We start from the raw sequence: 11230 nt of genomic DNA on the forward strand, positions 1-11230 counted from the left end.
CAGTATCTATACTGGTCTATCGAAATACTATTCATTGCACCAATGAAACATAACTTCCAAGAGCTAATATGTTAATTAATAAACCTTCTTGCCTTGCTCTGAATTGAGACAACTGAAGCCAAAACAGGAGAGCATACTCTAATTACTGTCCCAATGCTAATTAGCCACACCTGTAGTGTGAAAGCTTAATTAGGGCATTTCAAAGTTGACCGATAGTATAGAATTAAATATCACTTTCTATGCCAAGGTATTCAAAAGTAGAGACAATATAACAAGTCTGAACTAAGGCTGTAAGAGGATGGTTTTTTCTACCTAACCAGAATTCTCTGAAAACAGAGCAGAGGAATGGGCTTAAACTGAGATTTCATTGATCTGGGTATAATTCAAAGAAGTGCCTAATAGGCGCTGATGTTTGTCGCCATTATGGTAACCATCTGTCTAAGTGTGTCTGTGACATCCTACCTGAAAGTGGGGGCTCTGTGTCCTGTGGAACAACCTTTAATTTTAATAGTAGCTTATTGATAATGTGCATGCAGCAATCATTTTAGATATTTTAAAATTATTGTTACTGATTTCTCTCCTCTGTATGTATATATAGTCTTCTTTGCTTGCTACGAAAGTTAGATATGTTTGTTTGTGTTGGTATTCTTTGTGATCATACTTATCAAAATAACTATTTTGAACTTTCTCCTGTCTTCTACTACTAAAAATAGGAATCTTTGAAAAATATATAAAAATTTTATTTCATACCAGACATAACTTGAGATGTGATCATTTTATTAATTTATCTCTTCTACTACAGCATGCTGTGAAATTTCCACACTCCATTTAACTTCCATAGGCATCTGTTCTCATGTAAATAACAACTCCCAGGATACATAACTTTCTTTGATGATTTACCCCAATTTGAAACTAATTATTATACATTCTTAATTGTGAGACTTAGTTTCATGAAAAACATGGTTTGCGTGATTTTAATTCAGGATTTGTACCACCTGTAATTCAACACAGAGCAACATCCTATATCACTTTTGATAAAACAGAGTGATTATTAGTGGCTATCAGCTTATTAGTGGTGGATTGACCAATGGATATCTGCACTGAATTTGAGAAATATCTTTAAATTTTGAGTGTTTGATTTTAATTTGGATATTTTAAGTGGCACCAAGTTATAGCAACAATTCTTATGGGAAGGATTTTAAGTTCCAGAGGCAGAGTTATAGTTATAGGAAAGAGGAAATTAGACTTTCAGCATGGTGGCCTCAGGGGAAATGGCAGAGATGTTGAAGTGACAATGGAGTATAATAGGGGAAAAAATCCAGAATTTAGAGTGAGAATTAGAAGACCACTGCTGCTATTTATTAACTGCTTAACCTTAGGCAATTCACTTAGGTTCTTTGAGACTCAGCTTCCTTTTATTTAAGGATGGGTAATTGTACCTTACAAAGCTCTCAGGATTGTTGTGAGGTCCTGACATAATATATGTAACATCAGTCTCATTCCTCTTTACAGTTTCCTCCATATTTCAATCTCAAACTTTAACTCTTATAGTGATTACTGTTATTCTCCCTTCTTATCTTGCAGGAGAGAAAAATAGATTGAGAGAGAGAGAGAGAGAGAGAGAGAGAGAGAGAGAGAGAGAGACAGAGAGAGACAGAGAGAGAGAGAGAGACTAGTAACAGATTATGGGCATCTTGCCTCTAGTGCAATTGCATTTTAAAATACTTTGACTAAATTGTGTAAGTCCATAGTGGTAGATTCCTCAAATTCTACCAGGAAAGGGGACTTTACGTTCTTATCTGGGAAAAGTGTGTGCCTCAAATTGTACCACAAATGGAAGTCATGAACTCAAAAGCATTGCTCACTCCTGGCATAATAGAAACCAGCTATGGGGACAGAGCCAGGAGTGCAGTTTCCAGGCTCTTGGCCTCACATAGAATGGTGTTGGCTCAGGTAGTAAATGGCCATCAACTGTGATTGGATGGCCATCAGCTGTGGCTAGTTGGCCGTCAGCTGTAACCAGTGAGCCATTGGCCACTAATATAACTGCCGTGGCTACGCTAGTAGTAAATGGGGGCTAGCAAGATGGTGGCTGAGCTAGCAAGAGCAGATTGCAATTAGCATGGTGGATTGCAGCTAGCAAGTGAGGTTGGTTGGCAGGGAAGCGACAGCAGGTTGTGGATCTTGTGGCTCCTGCTTCCTGTGTCTCCAACCCAGCTGCCAGCGAGACTATAGTGGTATGACTCCCCTGCCTATGGCTCCGTGGGTGTTCCTTTTTGGCCTCACCATGTCCTGCGTTCTTATGTGGGGAGTGGGACCAGAGATCCGAGACCCTGCAGGCCACTGTGCACGACACATATCATATTGTCAGGTATTCTCTATCTTTTTATTTCCATACTTTCTATGTTATATTAGCTTCTCTACTTTTCTATAAACTTCTTAAAGGCAGGGATTTTGCTGTATTCCTTCTTGTTTATCCCAGCCCCTAGCACAACGCCTTACACATAACAGACAGTGTTGAATGCATAAAGAGAGCAAAAAGTCATTTATTGGTTTTTATTGGGAGTTCATGCCCCCTGTGACTCCACCATTAAATAAATATGTGCAATCACTACTAGGGACAAAAGAAATAGCAACCATAAAACAAAATATGTATTGTATAGTGGCTGAAATCGGTATATTTAGGGCAGAAAGCCCTTTGCTTTGACCTGATCTTTGAAAAGCTACAGACTAACAGCTCTTTGCAATTTGCCTGCTAAACTGGAGTTGAGCTATGAGGGGCTATGATTACTACAAACAAATATATTTATTTCCATGTTATTTCAGAAAAAATTACATAGTTGTGAGAAACCAAAAAGGTTTAGTGACCACAAGTATAGACTCTTTGGTGAGACCCACTGGTCATATCAAAATGTCCTTCCATGCATCTGGCCCTCTATACACAGAATTTTTAATACTGTCTTCACAAAATAGTCTAAAATAATATGAAGCAAGTCAGAAATTTATCTTGAAATAACTGACGACTCATCTCCAAGTTTGCAAGGACATATTTATACTTGGCACATACTATAAATAACAGCTGGTAATTTTGCCACAACCATTTTTCACTCATTTCTACTTTTCCCACATTTATTCTTCTCATATTCAGTCTCATTTAAACTCAAGTGCCAGTTGAGAGTTTGCACTGGGTTGTGCCTAATTGACTTGTTCTGTGTTTTAAATCCTCTTTCTAACACATTAGAAAAGGAGTTATATATGGCTACTCTCATAAAATTCATACTTTATAAGACTCTAAAGAACAAAATAGAAAACAAAACAGAAACAGACTCATAGATACAGAGAACAAACTGACGGTTGTTAGAGGGGCAGGGGTTGGGGACCTGGGTGAAAAAGGTGAAGGGATTAAGCAGCACAGAATGGCAGTTACAAAATAGCCACAGGGATGTAAAGTACAGCACAGAGAATACAGCCACTAATGTTGTAACAACTATGTATAGTGCCTGGTGGGCACCAGACTAATTTATATAATTTACTACATAAATTATATAAATGTCTAACCACTATGCTGTACACCTGAAACCAATATAAAATAATACTGAATGTCAACTTTAACTGAAAACAAAAATAATGTTCAAAAAAGAATATACATACTCTGAGGCAAAAATACCAGTATTTGCAGTAAACCAAAGGGATGAATTTGGGACCTGTAGACCCAAAGAAAAGGTAGAAAGTCTAGTTTTAGCAAAACAATTTCCAAAACATCAATGAAGTCTATACAGATGAACAAATAGAAAAAAATATTCACCATGGTTTGGAAACTTGCAATCTTGTGACATGGACAGAAAAATGTAAAATTCAATATAAAAGCCTAGAGTCTGGGAGGAGTGTATCAAGGAGGTATGAGCTAAAGAGTAGAGGAATAAAGGAAAGGTCAACATCAATTCTGATAGGGAGCTTCTAGGAAATTCCACGTAAAAAGTGACATTTAATAGGATACAAAGGCATCCCAGAGGACAGGAGCTGTGGCAAGAGCATTGTAGGAATGATAAGTGGTGGCTTCACACATTTGTTCGTCTCTTGCTTCCTCCACCCCCTGCCCATTCCTAGCTAGGTAACCCAGGTCACTATCTCTCTGATGATTGCAGTACATTTTGTGCATTATTTCATTAGTATCATATTTTTTATTCCTTTATGAGTCTATCTTCTATCTATGTAAGGGCAGGAACCAGATCTTTGTATTTTGTATACCGAAAACCTATCCTAAGATAAACACTCAATAAATATTACAACAAGAGCTGGAGTATTAGGTTAATGTGAAGAAATGTATTGAGAAATAGAAAATTTGATGACATAAATCCAGAATTCTTTGAATACTTGTCTAAGATTGACCTTATTCTAACAACAATAGGAAGATATACTAATAATAGCTTCTGCTGATGCACTAGAATCTTTACATAATTTATCTCATTCAACCCTCACAACCACCCAGTTAGGTGGGCATTATTATCTCCATTTTGAAGATTATGAAACCAAGGTTAGTGAGGTTAAATCTGGTAATTTGTCCAAGGTCATTGAGAACCTAGTACGTGACAGGCACTATTCTAGATGCTGCAGATCAATTGGCCACCAAGACAACCCAGGTGCTCTCATTCCCTGGGCTTATGTTCTGTTTGAGTAAGACTGACTTTAAACAAAACCACCAAAAAATAAGGAAGAACATTCACACATGATGACAAAGGCCCTAAAGGCGAGCAAAACAAGTTGATGTGCTTGTTAGTGACTAGAGGTGATACAGAAGAATCTGCCTTACTCAACAGATCGTGATTTCCAAACATAACACTTTGATCTTCTGCTATTCAGGGAATGGAAATAATAAAATATGAGTTTTGGAAAGGTAGCTAGTATAATGCAAAGGATTATTAGGCAACAGTATCGATTAGGAGAGAATAAATAATTATCCAAATGAGCCTTCGGAAGGTAGATAAGGAGAAGCAATAATTGTAAGAGAAACCACTGATATGTTCTATAAATATTGAAATTAGAAAGCTTCTGTACAACAAAATAAACCATCAACAAAACGAAAAGATAACCAATTGAATAGAAGATACTTGCAAACAAAACCTCTGATAAGGGGCTAATATCTAAAATCTGGAAGAATTCATACAATTTAACAACAAAACAAAACAAATGATCCAATTGAAAAATGGGCAGAAGACCTAAACAGACACTTCTCCCAAAAAGACGTACAAATGGCCAACAGATATATGAAAAGAAGCTCAACTTCACTAGCTATTAGGGAAATGCATATCAAAACAACAATGAGATACCACCTCATACCTGTTAGAATGACTATCACCAAGACAAATAATAACAAGTGTTGGAGAGGCTGTGGAGAAAAAGGAACCCTCATACAGTGCTGGTGGGAATTTAAATTGGTACAACCACTATGGAAATCAATATGGAGGTTCCTCAAAAAATTAAGAATAGAATTACCATATGACCCAGCAATCCTTCTTCTGGGTAGCTACCTGAAAAATTTGAAAACATTTGTTTGTAAAGATATATGTACCCATGAGTTAATTGCAGCATTATTCATGGTAGTCAAGACATGGAAACCAAAGGTTCTTCAATAAATGATTGAATAAAGATGTGGTACATATACACGTATACAATGAATATTACTCTGTCATAAGAAAAGATGAAATACTGCCATTTATGACAACATGGATGTATCTTGAGAATATTATGCTAAGTGAAATAAGCCAGGTGGAAAAAGTCAAGAATCATGTGATTTCGGGGACAGCCTGGTGGCTCAGGCAGTTGGAGCTCCGTGCTCCTAATTCCGAAGGATGCCGATTCAATTCCCACATGGGCCAATGGGCTTTCAACCACAAGGTTGCCAATTCGACTCCTCGAATCCCGCCAGAAATGGTGGGCTCCGACCCCTGCAACTAAGATTGAACACTGCACCTTGAGCTGAGCTGCTACTGAGTTTCCAAATGGCTCAGTTGGTTGGAGCGCATCCTCTCAACCACAAGGTTGCTGGTACAACTCCTCGACTCCCACAAGGGATGGTGGACTCTGCCCCCTGCAACTAAGATTGAAAATGGCACCTTGAGAAAAAAAAAAAGAATCATATGATTTTATTCATGTGGGATATAAAACAGAAAGCAACAAATGAACAAACGAGACAGACAAACAAAACCTCATAGAACACAGACAACAGTGTGTGACAGGGGCGCGTAAAGGACAAGAGGGTAAAGGGGGTCAAATATATGGTGACAGAAGATTTGATTTGGGGTGGTGAACACACAATGTAATAAATAGTTGATGTATTACAGAATTGTACACTTGAAAACTATTTAATTTATTAACTAATGTCACCCCAATAAATTTAATAAAATTCAAAAAATATATAAATCGTAAAATTGATTTTTTAATTAAAGTTTATTGGGGTGACAATGGTTGGTAAAGTTACATAAATTTCAGGTGTACAATTCTGTAGTACATCATCTATATATCACATTGTGTGTTCACCACGCAGAGTCAGTTGTCCTTCCATCAACATATATTTAATCCCGCTTACCCTCATCTCCCACCCCCCATCCCCTTACCCTCCGGTAAACATTAAACTATTGTCTGTGTCTATGAGTTTTTGTTTCTCATTTGTTTGTCTTGTTCTTTTGTTGTTTTTGGTTTATATACCACATATCAGTGAAATCATATGATTCTCTGCTTTTTCTGCCTGACTTATTTCGCTTAGCATTATACTCTCTAGATCCATCCATGTTGTCACAAATGTTCTTATATCATCTTTTCTTACCGCTGAATAGTATTCCATGGTGTATATATACCACAACTTCTTTATCCATTCATCTATCGAAGGACATTTTGGTTGTTTCCATGTCTTGGCCACTGTAAATAAAGCTGCAATGAACATTGGAGCACACGTGTCTTTATGGATAAATGTTTTCAGATTTTTTTGGGTAGATACCCAGGAGAGGGATTGCTGGGTCATATGGTAATTCTATTCGTAATTTTTTGAGGAACCTCCACACTGCCTTCCATAATGGCTGCACCAGTCTGCATTCCCACCAACAGTGTATGAGGGTTCCTTTTCTCCACAGCCTCTCCAACACTTGTTACTATTTGTCTTGTTGATGATAGCCATTCTAAATGGGGTGAGGTGATATCTCATTGTGGTTTTTATTTGCATTTCTCTGATGATTAGTGATGTTGAGCATTTTTTTCATATGTCCATTTGCCATTTGTATGTCCTCTTTGGAGAAATGTCTCCTCAGGCCCTGTGCCCATTTTTTAATTGGGTTGTTTTTTTTTGTTGTTGTTGAGTTGCATGAGTTCCTTGTATATTTTGGATATTAGCCCCTTATCAGAGGCACTGTTTGCAAAAGTCTTCTCCCATTCAGTTGGTTGCCTCTTTATTTTGTCGATGGTTTCTTTTGCTGTGCAGAAGCTTTTAAGTTTCATATAGTCCCATTCATTTATTTTAGCTTTTACTTCCATTGCCTTTGGAGTCAAATTCATAAAATGCTCTTTGAACCCAAGGTCCATAAGTTTAGTACCTATGTTTTCTTCTATGCAGTTTATTGTGTCAGGTCTTATGCTTAAGTCTTTGATCCATTTTGAATTAATTTTGGTACATGGTGACAGATAGCAGTCCAGTTTCATTCTTTTGCACGTGGCTATCCAATTCTCCCAGCACCATTTATTGAAGAGGCTGTCTTTTCTCCATTGTATGTTTTTAGCTTCTTTGTCAAAAATTATCTGTCCATATTTATGTGGTTTTATTTCTGGGTTCTCAATTCTATTCCATTGGTCTATGTGTCTGTTTTTCTGCCAATACCATGCTGTTTTGATTATTGTAGCCCTGTAGTACAAGCTAAAGTCAGGGAGTGTGATACCTCCAGTATTGTTCTTTTTTCTTAAGATTGCTTTGGCTATTCGGGGTCTTCTGTGGTTCCAAACAAATCTGATGGTTTTTTTGTTCTATTTCTTTAAAAAATGCCATTGGGATTTTGATGGGGATTGCATTAAATCTGTATATTGCTTTGGGTAATATGGCCATTTTAACTATGTTGATTCTTCCAATCCATGAGCACGGAATGTCTTTCTATTTCTTTGTGTCTTCTTCAATTTCTTTTAAAAATGTCTTGTAGTTTTCAGCATATAGGTCTTTCACATCCTTGGTTAAGTTTATTCCTAAGTATTTTATTCTTTTTGCTGCAATTGCAAAAGGAATTGTTTTTTTATTTCTTTTTCTGAGATTTCATTGTTAGTATATAGGAATGCAATGGACTTTTGTACGTTGATTTTGTAGCCAGCAACTTTACTGTATTCGTTGATTGTTTCTAATAGCTTTTTGGTGGAGTCTTTAGGGTTTTCTATATATAGCATCATGTCATCTGCAAAGAGTGATAATTTAACTTCTTCATTCCCAATTTGGATGCCTTTTATTTCTTTCTCTTGCCTGATTGCTCTGGCAAGGACTTCCAACACTATGTTGAAAAGCAGAGGTGATAGGGGACAGCCCTGTCGTGTTCCTGAACATAGAGCAAAGGGCTTCAGTTTTTCACCATTAATTATGAGATTAGCTGAGGTTTTGTCATATATGGCCTTTATTATATTAAGGTCTTTTCCTTTTATACCTATTTTATTAGGTGCTTTAATCATAAATGGATGTTGTATCTTGTCAAACGCCTTTTTGCATCAATTGATATAATCATATGATTTTTGTCCTTTACTTTATGTGATGTATCACATTGATGGATTTGCATATATTGAACCATCCTTGTGCCCCTGAGATGAACCCCACTTGGTCGTGATGAATAATCTTTTTAATGCATTGTTGCATTTGATTTGCTAGAATTTTGTTTAGGATTTTTGCATCTGTATTCATCAGAGATATTGGTCTGTAGTTTTCTTTTTTTGTGTTGTCCTTGCCAGGTTTTGGTATCAGGGTAATGTTGGCCTCATAAAATGAGTTAGGGAGTACTGTCTCTTCTTCAATTTTTGGAAGAGTTTGAGCAGGACTGGTATTAGATCCTCTTTGAAGGTTTGGTAGAATTCACTAGTGAAGCCATCTGGTCCCGGACTTTTGCTTTTGGGAAGGTTTTGGATGACTGATTCAATTTTCTTACTGGTGATCGGTCTGTTTAGATTTTCCAGTTCTTCATGTTTCGGCCTAGGAAGGCCACATGATTCTAAGAAGTTGTCCATTTCTTCTAGGTTACTGAATTTGGTGGCATATAGTCCTTCATAGTATTCTTGGATGATCCTTTGTATTTCTGTGGCATCCGTGACAACTTCCCCTTTTTCATTTCTGATTTTGTTAATTAGTGTCTTCTCTCTTTTTATATTAGTGAGTCTAGCCAAGGGTTTGTCAATTTTGTTATTCTTTTCAAAGAACCAGCTCTTTGTCACAGTAATTTTTTCTATTGTCTTTTTGTTCTCTATTTCATTTAGTTCTGCTCTGATTTTTGTTATTTCCTTTCTTCTGCTGACCTTGGGTTTCATTTGTTCTTCTTCTAGTTCTTTAAGGTGTAACATGAGGTTATTTATTTGGGATTTTCTTGTTTCTTGAGATAGGCCTGTAATGATATAAATTTCCCTCTTAAAACTGCTTTCGCTGCATCCCAAAAATTTTGGTAGGATGTATTTTCATTGTCATTTGTTTCTATGTATCTTTTGATCTCTCCTCTAATTTCTTCTTTGACCCAGTCATTCTTTAAAAGTATGTTGTTTAATCTCCATGTATTTGTGTTTTTTCCTGCTTTCTTTTTGCAGTTGATATCCAATTTCAAAGCCTTGTGATCAGAGAATATGCTTGGTATGATTTCAATCTTCTTAAATTTGCTGAGGCTGATTTTATGTCCCAATATATGGTCTATCCTCTAGAATGTTCCATGCACACTAGAAAAAATGTATAGCCTGATTTTTCAGGATGAAGTGCTCTATAAATGTCAATTATGTCCATATCATCTAATGTGTCATTCAGGGCTGCTATTTCATCATTTGTTTTCTGTTCGGATGATCTATTCATAGCTGTCAATGATGTATTTAAGTCCCCTAGTAGAATTGTGTTTTGTAAATTTCTCCCTTTAGTTCTGTTAGTAGTTGCTTAGTATATTTCGGTGCTCCCAGTTTGGGGGCATAAATATTGATGACTTTTGTGTCTTCTTGTTGTATAGTCCCCTTTACCGTTATGAAATGTCCATGTTTATCTCTTGTTACCTTTTTCACCCTGAAGTCTGTTTCATCTGATACCATTATGGCTACACCTGATTTTCTCTGGATACCATTTGCTTGGAATGTCAATTTCCACCCTTTCACTTTGAGTCTATGCTTGTCTTTGTAGCTGATGTGTGTCTCTTGGAGACAGCATATGATTGGGTTTAGTTTCTTGATCCAATCTGCTACTCTGTGCCTTTTATTGGTGAGTTCAGTCCATTTACATTTAGGGTGATTATTGATATGTGAGGATTTCCTGTCATTCTATCTTTAGTTTTCTGGTAAGGCTGTGTCTCCATTGTTTCTTTGCCTTTATGTTGTTGTCTATTATTTCTGCGTGGTGGTATTCTATGTTTCCCTCTGTTTCTTCCTTTATTACAGTATATTTTTCAGTTCTGGATTTTTTTTGAGTGGTTACCCTTAAGTTTACATAAAAGAAAGTTTGATATTTAGAATATTCCATTTTCTTCAGCACGCTTACTTTCTCCATTCCCATATTCCAGTTCAGTCCTTTATTCTCCCCCTTTTTATGTTTTGGTTGCCACAAATTGTCCCTGTTGATGGTGGTCGAATAGCCTCCTTTAGTATTTCTTGTAGTGCAGGTCATGAATTAGAAAATTCTATAAGCTTCTGTATGTCTGGAAAGGTCTTTATTCTTCCTTCATATCTAAAGGATGGATATCTTTGCTGGATATATTATTCTTGGCTCATAATTTCTCTCTTTCAATAGTTTGAATATTTGGTTCCACTTCCTCCTGGCTCGTAGAGTTTCTGCTGAGAAATCTGATAATGATCTAATGGGCTTTCCTTTGTAGGTTACCGTCTTCTTTTCCCTGGCTGCCTTGAGGATTCTTTCTTTGTCGTTGATTTTTGACAGCTTCAATACAATATGCCTTGGAGAAGGCCTGTTGTGGTTGAGATAATTAGGTGTTCTATTTGCTTGTTGGATTCGAGGATCCAGTTCTGTCCACAAGTTTGGGAA

Source organism: Rhinolophus sinicus, chromosome X, assembly GCF_036562045.2.
Source record: "Rhinolophus sinicus isolate RSC01 chromosome X, ASM3656204v1, whole genome shotgun sequence".
Classification (NCBI taxonomy): domain Eukaryota; kingdom Metazoa; phylum Chordata; class Mammalia; order Chiroptera; family Rhinolophidae; genus Rhinolophus; species Rhinolophus sinicus.